A 16,335-nucleotide genomic window follows, 5' to 3' on the forward strand; every position below is an offset into this window, starting at 1 on the left:
AATAAATACAATACTGTAAGTTCATTTGCTAGGTTCAAAAAGTTGAGGTTTTATTTCAACCCAACAACCTCCCTCTCTCCTCTCAACCCATGACCCATATCCATTATCTTTCTCCTCTGCCCCTAACCACCAGCTTATTAAGTTGCTGCTGTCTCTAATCCCTCAACGAAGTCCAATTCTCTGCCACCACCGCAATAATCTTCTCCCTCCTCTTCCTTAATCCTCGGCCTCTACTCTGTCCTAACTCAACCATTCTTACGGCGACGGCGATTGTAGAGGGCGCACATGATAATTAGGGATTGAGTACATAATTTTGGGGAAATTTTGTAATTTTATTTTATAATATTGCATTTATATTGACAAATTATAAGAACACATAATTTAGGTTTTGATATTGGGAGAAGTTATTATAAGTTTGTCAGAGTATCAGTGCTATGTGCTATGTAAGTAATTAAGTATCTTCTATATTTGTTAATAAGCACAATTTTTTTAATTTAAATTTGGTTGGGTATGTTATGAGTTTTTGACTTTACAAATAGTAGTCAAATCCCAATTTGTGTTTGATTGAGTAATAGATTTAATAACTTTAGTAATTTTAGAGCACTTGTTTATTTATTACTTTTACAGCTTCTTATGATGACTAAAATTTTCTTCAAAAATGGAGTAATTGTGTTCTGATTTTTCTTAATCAAGAATTATATTTAAGTAATATATTTCAAAAAATAAAATTTAAGTAACCGGGTACCCTATGACCCGAACCGAGAAATTTGGGTACCCAAACCCCAAGGTAATCAAGTTTCTCGGGTTAGGACACGGACCTGTTGTTAAACTACCTGATAATTCGGGTACCCGGGTTTTCGGGTATCCGAAAATTGGGTACCTGAATATGAACACCCAAATTCCAAGTTAGGCCTACAAAATTTTGAAGTTAGGGGGGAAATACCAAAAGGACTCCATTTTGAATTGCTTTGGGACAGGGGATGTATTAGTTATGGGTTCAGTGGCGAGGAGGATGAGACAGAGCTCTCCCTAAAAAGGTGCAAAACAGAAGTTTGGGAAAATACTTGGATCCAATCAAAGTTAATCCAAACTCTATCAAGCCTTTGCATAATGGGTCTGATCCTCCTTTTATTTAACCAAATTAACTTGTTTCCACATAAACCAACATCAATCAATCCACACATAGACATGCATTTAACATATTTATTGATTTTTCTAACTTTAATAGGTTTTCCTCCTAATTTCTCAGACTGGGAAGTTACTTCATTAAAATCACCAATAACTAACCAAGGTAAATCAACAGAATAACTAATAGTAATCAAATCAAATCAGGTTTCACAACGAGACTTAAATTTAGTACTTGCATAAATTGCAGAAATAAAAAAAGAAAAGTTTGATACCTTCGCCACGCCGTGCAGCATATGAATATCTCTACCCACTGAGTTGAATCAACGGTTGCAAAATTCCATAGAAGCAAAATGCCATCAAACAATCCCACATGTTCGGCTAGGAAGTATTTATCAAATATTAAGGGTTTGATTATGTGATCAGTATATGAGCTCTGGAAGTTTTGGTTTGAGAGATAAATAGTTGGTCAGGGTGATGTTCAACAATTAAATGTTCTGCGTGGGGGATGAAAGTTCCACGCACAGTCCCTCTTGCATTCCATGCTACAATAATCATGGGGTCAGGTAGATGGTGATGAAGGGCATTTATGCCATGATTAAGGTTCATTTTGATGGTCATTTTCCCAAATTTGCGGCTTATTTGCATCCTTTTCTTTGCACTTAGTTCCCTTTCCCTTTATGCATCTTCTTTCCTAGTTTTTGCCCTTTTTCCTACTCTTTACTTTGATTTCCATGCTTATGCTTTGTAGGAACCATCGGGGTTTTCAAGAGGAGGAAGCTAAGCTCAAGGAAAGCTGAAGGAAGCAAGATTCAGAAGACGTTCGACCGAACCTCCTAAAGGTGTGGCCGAACAAGGGTGTGGCCGAACCTGCTCAGTGGTCCGGCCGAACATCGAGGCAGAGTCAAAAAGCAATTTGGCAATTTTGCAGGAGTGGTCGAACCTCAGAAGTTTGACCAGACCAGGATCAGGGAGGTTCGACCGAACCTACCCATGGTTCGGGCGAACCTACCCTGTAGTCCGGCCGAACCTAACCAGTGTTCGGTTGGATCAATCCTCTATTTTAGCTGGCTCTGTATGGACTATATAAGTCCCATTTTTAGAACGTTTTGAGAGATTAGATGAACTTAGTTTTAATTTTCTGCACTTTTAGCTTAATCTAGAGAGAGAAACACTATTAGTCTTCATTTGATAGAGAGAGAAAGTGTGGATTTCTTCATTGATGAACTTGGATTTTGAAGAAGAAGCTTGTTTAATCTTTTGTAGATCTTCAACTTCAATTAATGAGCAATCTCTTACTATTTCTCTTTACTTTTGCATTTAATTTTGCTTGTTTACTTTGATTTTCCTTCTTTGCTTATTAATCATGTTGATGCTTATTGATTTGATAATTAATATTGTTTTCAACATGATTTGTGAGTAGTCACTTAGCCAAGGGTGTGGGGATGGTGTAGTTGCTAATTGTTCAAGCTTATAATATTGGGATTAAGTTAATTGTGATTAAAATCTTTGCATGCTTGATATTCTTTGATCTTCTTGCAAGTGCACATTGTTAGTTGATTAAAGGTGAATCTTTGCTAACAAGGAACGGAAGTTGACTTAGTTAAGATTCATTACTATCGATTTTTCTTTGATTGCACCTCCCAATATATGGTTCTAGTGTGAAAACATAGAGGCTATGTTAGGAGAAACCCATTAACCCCGGAAGGCGGTTGGATTGAACCTTATATCGATATTCATGCATGTTTAGTTCACTATTGATTTGCTTTTATGTTATTGCATGATCAAACGGCATCTACATCTACCCATCTCCCTTGGTGTTTAGTTATATTGATTTTAACTCGTTTATCTTTAGTTTAATCTCTTAGTCATTCCTATCCTTTGTCCTGAGATAGCTTAAAGTCTAGTGATGAATGCGGTGTTTATGTGCTTCTCCCTGTGGTTCGACCCCTCTTCTTGCCATATACTTGTATTAGGATAAGTCAAGTGTTATAAATTGTATTTGTTTTAGGTGTAGTTGTCTAACGACGCAATTATTCCTCTATCAAATTTGCGTCGTTGCCGGGGAGACGGCTTCCATTGCTATTTCATTGCTTGTTTGAGACTATCTTACCTTTTATTTGTTAGTGTTTGCTACTTTTGTTACTTGTCAATGGTTACGTTCTTCTTAGCTTTGTTGTATGAACAGAGGACGAACCCGCTCAAGATCTTTGACTCCCATCGATCCAGAGCTAGAGAGGTCTTTGTCCCTACTTCGAAGAGAAGCAAGATCAAGGAGTAGAAATTCTCACACCCTGACGAGAGGAGTAAGAGAATTAGAAGATACTCCACCCTTTTCACCCTCAAGTGAAGAATTAGATAGCCCTAATTCATCATCGAGTCCGGAAATCAACCCTTTCTCAACCTATAAGTTCGAAAGTGAAGAAAGTCCTAAAATGGGAGAGAATACGCCTTTAAGTCATCTTGGGGCTCCCTAAGCCTTTAGATCACAAAGTAGGATCCTAACTCCTACTACTCAACCCAACAATTTCGAGATCAAGTCTAATTTGATTGCTTTGATTGAGAGGAAACAATTCTCGGGTGGAAAGTTTGAGAGTCCTCATGAGCACTTAAAAGATCATGAGAACTTAAAAGAGTTTGAGAAATATTGTGACACAATAAAGGCCAATGGAGTGACTCAAGAATATATTCGCCTCAAGATGTTTCCATTTTCACTAATTAGGAGAGGTCTAGAATGGCTAGAGAAGGAGGTGCCCCCTAATTCTCTCACAACATGGGACCAAGTGACTACGGCTTTCTTGAGGAGGTTTTATAACCATAGGAAGACCGACGAGGCTCGGTCTTTGATTCAAGGTTTTCGCCAAAAGAGTGGTGAGTCTCTAAGTGCGACCTGGGAACGATACAAAGAGCTTCAACGTAAATGCCCACACCATGGGATACCCAAGTATCAACTCATTCACACTTTCTATGGAGGTCTCACACCTCAAGTAAGAACAAGCCTAGACGCCGCGGCCGGCGGTCCAATCATGAACAAAGGAGAGGATGAAGTGGAGTGTATTATAGAGGAGGCCGCAAAGCACTATGATGATTGGTATGAAGGAGAAAGGGATGCTACTTCTAGTAAGGGTGTTTATACATTGGAGCAAGCCAACGCAATCAACAACCTCTCTACCCAAATCTCCAAAATGACCAAGCAAATGGATGAATTGATGAAAGAAAGGTCCAATCCTCATGGTAATACCTCCCCTTCAACCAAGGGAGGCAATGGTATGGATACTTCCTCCTCCTCTTGTTACAATACAATTCCCCAAGGATGCATGTTTTGTTCAAATTGTGAAACCTATGATCATGATACCTCCCATTGTGTATATGCTTGTGAAGTTCAACCCCTTTCCCATGAACATGATGATAATATGGAAAATGTCAATGCTATGAATTTTGCTCCTAGAATGGGGAATGTAGGGAACTTGAGGCCAAACTCCAATCAAATGGGGAATTGGAATCAAGGTGGAAACCGTGGTTGGAACCAAAGTGGTGGTGTTTATGATAACCAATACCATGGTGGGGGAGGCCCTTCCAATTTCAATGGAAGAGGCTACTTTAACCAAAGGGGGTATGGTAATCAAAACCAACAACCTAATTCCCGATACCATGACCATCAAAATCAAAATTTTGGTGATCAAGGTAACATGGGAAATAATCAACAAAGCAATGTTCCTAACCAAGGCACCGGAGACAATAGGGGTCAATATGTTTCTAACTATGCCCAAACTAATAGGCCTCTGGGTTTCCATCAACCCTAACTTCCTCCACCTCAACAACCTCTTCAACTTGAAGCCCCTCCAAATGATCCCGTGATGGCTAAATTAGATGCTCTATTGAAAATGCGTGAGGAGGATCAAAAGAAACATAAAGAGGCCCAAAAACGCACTAATGCTCACATGAAAATGCTTGAAACCCAAATTGCTCAACTTGCATCTAATTCATCCCCTTCTTCTTCTTCTTCTTCTTCTTCTTCTTCTTCTTCTTCTTCTTCTTCTTCTTCTCACATTCCAAGTCAAGGAGTCAACCCAAAACCTTTGTATGCCGTGACAAGTAGGAGTGGCAAGTTAGTAGGGAATGACCCTTTAATTGAGGAAGAACCCCAAGAAGAGGTGGAGTTGGAGAATGAGGGTGAAAAAACCAATGAGTCATTGAGTGTTGAAAAGAAAAAAAATGTTGAGGTGCCAAAGGAAAAAGAAGCCACCCCCTTGCCCCTAAATCGCCAACCTAGAGAGGAGAAACTACCCTTTTCACAACGATTTGTGAGAGCTAAACTTGATGCCCAATTTGGGAAGTTTTTGGAAGTCATTAAGAATTTGCATATTTCTGTCCCTTTTGTTGATGCCATGAAGCAAATGCCCCACTATTCCAAATTCTTGAAAGATCTTTTGAGTGGTAGAAGGGAGTGTGGGACGGTGAGTTTGACCGACAATTGTAGTGCAATTCTTTCCAACAAACTCCCTACCAAATTGAAAGATCCGGGTAACTTTTCCATCCCTTGTTCTATTAATGGCATTGAATTTGATAAAGCCTTGTGTGATTTAGGAGTAAGTGTGAGTCTCATGCCCTATTCCGTCTACCAAAAGCTTAGTGTAGGAACCCTCTCCCCTACTAACATTACTCTCCAACTAGCGGACCATTCCATTAAGTTCCCCATGGGCAAGGTTGAGGACATTCCCCTTAGGGTAGGAAAGTTCACATTCCCCGTGGAATTCTATGTGCTAAAGATGGATGAGGATGAGAGGATTCCTATAATTTTAGGTAGACCATTTCTAGCTACTTCTAGAGCTATCATCGATGTGAAGGAGGGTAAGATATCTTTGAAAATTGAAAATGATTCCATTGAGTTTGATTTGAATAATGTCATGCAACAACCCTCCTCAAGTGGTGAATGCTTTAGAGTAGATGTTCTTGATACCGTGCTTAATGAATTTTCTCGCTCCCACTTGCATGCTATTAATGATCCTCTCGAAAGTGTGTTGTTGAATGAATCAAAGATAGGTACTCACAAAGAAGACATACAATTCTATGAGGATTTTCTTGAGGAAAGCAAGAAGGAGTACAAGGATGCGAGCATGGAAGAAGAGGCTCCTTACATTCATGACCTCTTTCAAGTTGAAGAAAGAGATGAGAGCCCCAATGGTAAGGGAGCACCAAAGGTAGACTTGAAACCTCTACCTTTGGGCTTGAGGTATGCATTTCTTGGTCACGATGAGTCTTTCCCCGTGATTTTCAATTCTAACCTAACGGAGGAGAAAACCTCCCTCTTGATCAATGTTTTGAGAAACCACAAGAAAGCTTTGGGTTATACCATTGATGATATTAAAGGTATAAGTCCATCTTTATGTATGCACAAAATTGATCTAGAGTGAGATGCTAAACCCGTTAGACAAAGGCAAAGAAAGCTTAACCCTTCCATGCAAGAGGTTGTGCGGAAGGAAGTGGCTAAGCTTCTTGATGCGGGAATTATTTACCCAATTGCTCATAGTGATTGGGTATCTCCCGTGCAAGTTGTGCCTAAGAAAGGGGGCATGACGGTAGTGAAAAATGATCATGATCAACTAGTGCCTACTAGGCTTGTTACCAGTTGGCGCATGTGTATTGACTATCGCCAACTTAACACAAGTACATGCAAAGATCATTTTCCACTACCGTTCATTAATCAAATGTTGGAAAGGCTTACAAAGCATTCCTTCTATTGTTTCCTCGATGGTTACTCGGGATTTTTCCAAATCCCGATTGACCCCAAGGATCAAGAGAAGACGACTTTCACTTGCCCCTACGGTACTTATTGTTGAGTCACTTAAGGTTTTGAGTGATGACAAACAGCTGACTAGTTGGTTCTTGTTGGTTTTATATCATATCAACTGACATTTTGAACAGGAACAGCTATCCCAAGTACTTGAGGCAATATGAAGTCCTTTTGAATCAAAGCATTCAAGAAATATGTATCAGAATGTTCTATCAAGGAAGGCCGTCAAGACTTGAAGATTATGAAGTCTCTCAGATTAGGATAGTTGATCTTTGTAGTCTTTATAATGTTAAGTGTGCATGGATGTTTGTACGTAAGCTATCTGTATCCCTTACTTAGAATATTTAGTGTTGTAGAGATCAAGAAAAGTTGACCTGATCTCTAGGACACTAACAGGTTAGGAAACAGCTGCTTCGTAGCTTGTTTCGTGAACCTGGACATTAGTTTAGTAAATATTTTCTGGAATATATATTTCCTATCCTTAGAGAATATTTACTAAACTAATTGATTCAGTTTATGCAGAGTTGGAGATGAATTATTTCGCATATAACTTAGAATATATTATTCTACCCATTTATGGAAAGTAGAATAATATCTTAGAATATCTCTTATTTACAAAATAAAAGATATTCTATTTTCCTAAGTTATGATCTGAAAAGATCACGAAAGAATTCATCTCCCAACCTTATAAAAGCATAAACTCGATCAGAATTTCGAGTGAGCTTTTCTGAAAAACTTCTCTATCTTTGAAAGCTCGAAATACACTCTAAGGGAAATAGTTAGTTCATCTCTTACAAACTATTTATGCACACAGTAAGAATTGTTTTGTAATTATCTCTTGTAAGCTTTGAGTGGAAGCATTTAGAGGGAAACAAAGGGTTTGTATTGAATCACTAAGAGGTTAGTGATTGGGTAGCATTTACGAGTGTGAGTGCAAGTGCTTGTGAGTTCAAGTGCGAAGTGACACCTAGAGTTAGGTGTGGGGATCACGAGTGTGATCATTTGTAATTGCTTTTGTTTTTCAGAGTTGATTAATAAAAGTAATTAGGGTAGTGGAGGACGTAGGCTCAGAGTTGAGCTGAACCTCGTTAAATCTTTGTGTTGATTATTTATTGAATTTTCTGTTTCCGCTGCAGGACCAGTTCATCACCTGGTCCCCTTACATAAATAGAGAAGAAAATCCAATAATTCTTAACACTGCCCTGTACTCAATTCAACCCCCCCCCTTCTTGAGTACCAGCTGCACTTTCAATTGGTATCAGAGCCTCGGCTTCTTGTAAGGGTAACACCTAGAGAAGTAGATCATGAGTACTCAGGAAATGAATGCTATGGGATATGACAACAAGACACCAAAGTTCAATGGGAAGAACTATGCATGGTGGAAGAACAGAATCAAGAACATCATCAGTGGCATTGATTATGAATGCTGGTTGGTTGTTAAGAATGGTCCCTTGACCATTGAGAAGTCTGATCCAGAAGGGAAGCTAGTCCCAAAGGCTGAAGATGAATACATCTCCACTGATTACAAAAAGCTGGAGAAAAATGCTAAGGCTATGTCGATACTGCAACAGGCCATTGCTGAGAATGAGACAAACAGGATCTCAGCATGCACCACTGCCAAGGAGATCTGGGATACCCTTGAACTTGCCTTTGAGGGTACCAGTGAGGTAAAGAGGTCTAAAATTGATTTACTTATGTCAAAATATGAATCTTTTAATATGTTTAAGGATGAAGATATTAATACTTGTTTTGGTAGATTCATGACTATTGTAAATGATTTAAAATCTCTTGGTAAAAGCTTTACTGATGAAGATCTTGTTAGAAAGATTTTGAGAAGTTTGACAGGTGAATGGACTCCCAAGGTTACAGCCATTTATGAAGCAAAGGATCTTTCAATTCTTTCAGTTGAACAGTTGATAGGCTCCCTCATGACCCATGAAATGCTGGTTGGATCTAAGTCAGAGAAGGTACCAGCAAAAGGAATTGCTCTAAAGGGAACAGTCGAAGATGAGGATGATGAGATAGGAATGATGGCTAGAAGGTTTGAAAGAAGTTTCAGAAACCAGAAGGGAAAATTCATCAAGGGTAAGTTTAATAATGCATCAAATAAAAAATCTAACAACTTCTCTACAACAGGATGCTTTAAGTGTGGTGAGAAGGGACACCTTGTGAAGAATTGTCCTCAATGGAAGGACAACCAGTCCAAGGAAGCAGACAAGATGGCCTACAAAAAGGCCATGGTTGCTGCTGTCTGGGGAGATACAGACAGTGATGAAGAGGGAGATGATTCAAGTCAGTCAGATGTATGTATGACAGCAATACTGAATCAAAGTTCAGAAGAAGGTACCAGGAACAGCAGAGGAACTAGCTCAGATGTCCACTGCCTCATGGCAAAAAAGCACCCCTTGGATCAACATCAGGTAAACATTGATCAGATCAAAAAGGATATGCTCTTTTATGATAGAGAAAACTTGATGGAATGTGCTAGTAGTGCTTTAGATCAATGTTTAGAACTTGGAATTGCTTATCATAATTTTAAGAGAAAGTTTAAAGAAAAGTCTAAAGAATATGATATTGCTAATTCAAGTTGTGATTTGTTGGAAAGTGTCTGTGCTAACTTGAAACAGGAAGTGGCTGAACTAGAGATTGCTTTAGATCAAAGCAAACTTGAAATTCAGAGAATAAAATCTGATATTGGTTTGTGTGATGACAGTGATGATGAATGTGAGAAACAGTTTACAAGTTGTGTCATTAACGTGCTTGATTATAGTGATGATGACTTGTACGACTTTGATAGTATAAAATCTAGGGCAAGTGTTCTAAATAGGTCTAAACTGTTAGAAGGATTCAACTTGTTAGTTGATGATGTAGAGAAACTATATAAAGCATATGTCCTAGTTAAGGACAGCAAAAGTACTGGTTCTGAAACTGTTTCTAGTAATATGCATGATGAATGTGAAGCTAAAATTTGTAGCTTGCAGGTTGAGTTAGCCCAGCTTAGAAAGACTAATTCATGTGATTCTGTAGTTTTGCATGATTCAAGTATTTCAAAATTGCAAGCTGAGCTTGAAAGAGCTAAGCTTGACTTTGAGATAGTTGTTGACCAGAATTTATCCCTGCATGAGAAAATGAACTTAAAGGACAGAGAGTTCATAGAATTTAAGAAGAGAATGGATAAAGTCCTCCAATCCCAGAACTCATTGAACCAGTTAACCTTAACTGCTGGAAACAGTGGTAGAAGGGGACTTGGTTATACTGGGAAGGGGAACAGGAGGAACTGGTCTCCGAGAGATACTACATGGTTACAAGAGTATAAGAAAGGTAAGTATGTCTTAGCGAAAGACATGCATGTGTGCTATCATTGTGGCAAGAATGGCCATAAGAAATATGAGTGTAAAGACAGGAAAAGTAGATTGGATAAAAATGAGAAAAATGTTAAACAGATTTGGGTTAGAAAAGACTTGCTTGAATCTGTTGTTGGAAAGGGACCCAAAAAGATTTGGGTTCCTAAAGCTAACGTTTGAATTTTTCCTGTGCAGGCTGAAGTGAGAGACAATACCTACTGGTATTTGGACAGTGGCTGCTCAAGACACATGTCAGGGGATAGGAAACAGTTTCTCTCACTTACAGCTCATGAAGGGGGAAAGGTGACTTTTGGTGATAACAACAAAGGTACCATTCTTGGAATTGGTAAGGTTGGTAAGTCACTTTCCCATGCTATTAGTGATGTATATTATGTTGATGGTTTACAACATAATCTCTTGAGTATTTCACAATTATGTGATAAAGGTAATAAAGTTGAGTTCAAAGACAACCTTTGTCACATAGTGAATTTGCAAACAAATGAACTTGTCTGCCAGGGATTCAGACATGAAAACGTTTACATTACTTATTTAAACCAAATCCCTGAGAACAAGTCCATCTGTTTGAGTGCTGTTTCTGATAGGGACCAGTGGCTTTGGCATAAAAGGATGGGACATGTCAGCTTTAGACTTCTTAACAAACTCAGGTCACAAGAATTGGTGATAGGCCTGCCTAACATCAAGTTTGAAGCAGATAGAGTTTGTGAAGAATGTGCTAAAGGGAAACAAGTCAAATCCTTTTTTAAGCCAAAGAAAACTATCAGTACCAGCAGACCTCTAGAACTTATTCATATTGATTTATGTGGACCCATGAGAGTCCAAAGTAGAAATGGTTCTAGATATGTGTGTGTCATTGTTGATGATTATTCCAGATACACATGGATTCTATTTCTGTCTTCTAAAGATGAAACTTTTGATGAGTTTATTGTATTAGTAAAGCAGGTTCAGAACAAGATCAATCATCAACTGGCTGCCATAAGATCTGATCATGGATCAGAGTTTGATAACTCTAGCTTCATAGAGTTCTGCAGGGAACATGGAGTTTCTCACAATTTCTCTGCCCCAAGAACTCCTCAACAAAATGGAGTAGTTGAGAGGAAGAACAGGACTTTGGAAGAAATGGCAAGAACAATGCTCATTGAGAGTTGTCTCCCCAAGTCTTTTTGGGCAGAAGCTGTAAATACAGCTTGTCACATGTTAAATAGGTTGATGTTAAGGCCTCAAATGAAGAAGACTCCATACGAACTTCTTAGAGGAAGGAAACCAAACATAGCATACTTCAGAACCTTTGGTTGTAAGTGTTATGTGCATAATAATGGTAAGAACAACTTGGATAAATTTGATCCAAGAAGTGATGAAGCTGTTTTCCTTGGTTATTCTTCTCACAGTAAGGCATATAAAGTATTCAATAAGAAAACTTTATGTGTTGAAGAAAGTGTTCATGTAGTCTTTGATGAATTTAATATGTGTTGTGAGAATGTGCAGGTTGATGACTTAGATGAGATAGGACTTTTGTATTTTACAGGAGAATCAACTGATGTCTCCTTAGAAAAACCAGGTTCACATACTGGTTCACCAGATGCTGCTGGTGAAGGACTTGGTCACAATGAAGGAGATCCTCAACAAGTGGATACTCATGAGGATGGAGATGAAGGCCCCCAAGTAAATGGAGAAAGCAACACCTCAGGGGGAACAGAAAACTTTCAGGACAAGTTTTCCACCCAGGTAAGGGAGGTAGGGGGAACATCTCAGCATACTGGTCCATCTGTGCAAAACCAATTCGATGGCACAAATGAACCAGGGATGCATGATGGTTCTGATGGATTAAATGAGAATGCACCTAGATCTAGCATTTTTAAATATAAATCTTCTCATCCTACTGAACAAATTCTGAGTGATATCAGTAAAGGCATTCAGACTAGGAGAGCAGTTTATGAAAACTTTTGTGCATTTTTCTCATTTTTATCTAATATAGAACCAACTGACTACAAGATGGCTTTAAAAGATCCTGATTGGGTTTTGGCTATGCAAGATGAATTAAATCAATTTGAAAGAAATAAAGTGTGGCATCTTGAGCCAAGACCTGAGAACAGGTCAGTCATAGGTACCAGGTGGGTCTTCAGAAACAAATTGGATGATCTGGGTACTATAGTCAGAAACAAAGCTAGACTGGTCGTGCAAGGTTATAATCAGCAAGAAGGCATTGATTATGATGAAACCTTTGCCCCAGTAGCTAGACTTGAGGCAATAAGGATCTTGATTGCCTTTGCTGCTCATAAGAACATTAAGCTCTTTCAAATGGATGTTAAGACAGCATTTCTTAATGGTTATTTGAAAGAAGAAGTATATGTTGAGCAGCCCCCTGGCTTTGCTGATAGTCAATTCCCAAATCATGTATATAAGCTGGACAAGGCGCTCTACGGTCTTAAACAAGCTCCTAGAGCTTGGTATGAAAGGCTGTCCAACTTTCTGATGGAACATGACTATAGAAGAGGAACGGTTGATAAGACCCTCTTTATCAAAACCAGAAATTTTGATTTGATCGTAGTACAGATATATGTAGATGATATAATATTTGGTGCTACTAATCAAATTTTGTGTAGTAAGTTTGCAGATCTGATGCAAAGTGAATTTGAGATGAGCATGATGGGAGAACTAGGATTCTTCCTAGGATTGCAGATCAAGCAAACAGTTGATGGGATCATGATACATCAACAGAAGTATCTAAAGGAACTAATCAAGAAGTATGGATTGCAAGACAGTAAATCATATGCAACTCCAATTCCTACAAATGCAAAGCTAGACAGTGATGATAAAGGAGAGAGTGTGGAAGCTACACTGTTTAGAGGTATGATTGGTTCTCTTCTCTACTTGACAGCTAGTAGGCCAGATATAGTGTTTTCTGTGGGATTGTGTGCACGTTTTCAAAGCAATCCCAAAGAATCTCACCTAAAGGCTGTCAAGAGAATATTTAGATACTTAGTAGGAACAGATGACCTGTACTTGTGGTACCCCAAAGGTGGTTCAATTGAACTATTAGGATACACAGATGCAGATTATGCTGGATTCCTAGTAGACAGAAAGAGCACATCTGGTATGGCACATTTCTTAGGTCCCTGCTTGATTTCATGGGGATCAAAGAAACAAAATTCTGTTGCTTTATCCACAGCAGAATCTGAATACATAGCTGCTGCAGCTTGCTGCTCCCAGCTGTTGTGGATAAGGAACCAGTTGAAAGATTTTGGTATTTTCTATGAAAATGTACCTATTTTATGTGATAATACAAGTGCTATTAACATTTCTAAGAATCCTGTGCAGCATTCCAGGACAAAGCATATTGAGATAAGACATCATTTCCTAAGAGATAATGTTGAGAAAGGTCTTGTAGAGCTGAGTTTTTGCAACAGTGAAGAACAAATTGCAGATATCTTCACTAAGCCATTGGGTAAAGAGTCTTTCTGCAAGTTTAGAGTCATGTTAGGTCTGACTAGGTCAAACTAAGAGACCTCTCTCAGTTGTTTTCCCCAATGATTGGCTAATTAAGTATTCTTTAAATGTGTGCGTGCATCATACCTTTGCAATCTGTCTATTATCTCAATGTTAATTGCTTATCTCTATGTGAGCAATATTGCAGCTAATCACTTTCAGGATTGAAGGCCATATTGAACAGATGAGCAACTGTTTCAGTAACCCTACCAGCAGAGGAAACAGCAGCAAATACAAACGGATTAATTTTGAAATTAATTTCAAATTAAACCGTGAGAAAATATTTTTTATTCTTATTTGATTTTAAAATCTTTTAAATATGGCAGTTATTTTCCTCCAACGGCAATTTGTTTTGACAGTTGCAATTATGGGCAGTTGTTCATTTATGGAAGTTATTTCCAAATTAAAATAACTTCCAAATATCTTCTGATTCTCTGATTTTATTTCTGATTGTCTCTATAATTCCTCTTGCTATATATTTGCTTCCCTTTCCTTGCTCCGTGATTATTCATCATTCATCAAAAATTCTCAACTTCTCTCTCTACACAAGATCAATTCTTCGAAGCTTAGACAAGCAACAATGGTGAGAAAGGCTGGAACTGGAAGGAAAGGAGGTTCCAAAGCAAGTTTGGCTAGTTCCCCCTCGTCAAAATCTCAAGAAACAATCAAGGATGTTCTTATGAACGTCTCTGAGCAGACTCCTTCACAAGCAACACCAGAAATCATCCCCTCTGAAACTGAACCCATCAAGGCCGTTCCCTTGAGACAAACTCCTTCAAAAGAGAATGTCTTGAAGGAAAAACCTGCCTCATCATCAAAGACTAAAACTTTAACCCCTTCTCCACAAAAATCCAAATCCAAAAAGGCCCCAAAAGAGAAATCCATCGAAACCTTCACTCAAATAACTGAAACCGTTTCTTCAAACCCCAAATCACCTTCTGAGGGGGAACCTGTTAAAAAGATAGCCAAGAAACTTGAAAAACAGTTAGAGGAACTGGCTGATGAAGGATTGGATGAGGAGAAGGAGGACAAGAAGATGGAGGAGGATCTAGATGTAGTGGTGACCAAGGTGGTTGCTGGTACCACTACTGGTTCTGTAAGGAAAAGGCAGACTAGGGCTGCTTCAAAGGTCATTAAGGGCTCAGAAGAGAAGGAGACTACACCATCTGAGTCTAAGAGAGGAGAGAAAAGGAAAGCAACATCATCTGTTTCCCGTATCTCCAAGGCTGCTAAAGGTAAACAACCTGTTAACCCCAGTACTGGTGCAACTTCTTTAAGTTCTAGGACTGTGTTATCTGGTTGTGGTGTTGAGAATGAATATTTTGATATTCCTGCTTTGAGTCAAGTTAAGGAACTTCTTGCGTTCCAAGGATGGATGTCTCTGTTTAATGATTTAAATGATGCTTTTGTTGGTCCTGTTCGTCAGTTTTTTGTTAATCTGAAGCAAAACATTGATATGTCTGTGGCATCAACTGTTTCTGGTAGTATTGTCCATGTTTCTGAGTCTGTTTTATCTGAGTTGCTGGGTATACCTAGAGATGGTTTTGGTAGATATAGCAGTGATGGGTGGCCCCTAATGGGAGGAGTAACACCTGAGGAGGTTACTCAGTTTTTGTTTGGAAAGAAGGAAGAAGCTGGTTCCCCTAGTGACTTTAGGGAGGCAATTATGTTAGTTCTTCACTCCATGTGTTTGAAGGTCTTTCTGCCCAAAGGTCAAGGCAGAGGTACTGTTAGGATCATGGACATGGTTCTGATCTATCTGATCCTGAAAAAGGTTAAGGTTAATCTGCCTGCTCTAATGATGGAGCACATGTTGTACTGCCATGCTTCATCCCACAACTCCCTGCCTTATGGTTCCTTTATCTGCAAAATCATCAAGGAGCAGAATCCCAAGTTTTCTTTTTCTGGTGAAGTGGTGAGTCTTCAGTTGTTCTCCAAGAAAATACTCACTCAAAAGAAGATTGACTACTCTGGAAAGAGGCTGACTTTTGTAGGTCAAGAAAGTAGCCCAAGGGATGCAGGGAACCAGGAGGAAATCACTCCTGAGGATGTGGCAATGCTTCTTGCCAAGTTGGAAAGGCAGGATGAGAGGATCATAAAGTTGGCTGCCAGTCTAGTGCTGGCTGAAGAAGAAAGGAAGCTTGACAAGCTTATGAACAACAGGAAATTCCTCACTATTTGCAGGGTGATTGATCACCTGTTGCCCCCAGAGTCTGGGATGCAGTTTGACTCTACACACTGTAGGATAATTGAGACGGATGATGAGGAATCCTCCAGTGAGAAGGGTCCTGATGCTGAAAAAGGAGAGGGTTCTGAAGAAGAGGAAAATGAATCTGATGAGGAAGAAGAAGAAGAGACAGAGGAAAAGGAGAAGAAGGAAGAAGAAAAGACAGCTGAGGAAGGTTCTGACTTCGAGGAGGAGATCAACCCAGAGGATGAAGAAGAGGATGAAGATGATGATGAATGATCACTTCAGTCTCCCCCTCCCCTTCCATTAACTGCCATAATATTTGCTGTTCCCCCACACTGCTAGACTGTTTTTCATGCAGTGTGGTTTCTATTATGTTT

Source organism: Chenopodium album, chromosome 7 (genome assembly GCF_948465745.1).
Source record: "Chenopodium album chromosome 7, dcCheAlbu1.1, whole genome shotgun sequence".
NCBI classification, from domain to species: Eukaryota; Viridiplantae; Streptophyta; class Magnoliopsida; order Caryophyllales; family Amaranthaceae; genus Chenopodium; species Chenopodium album.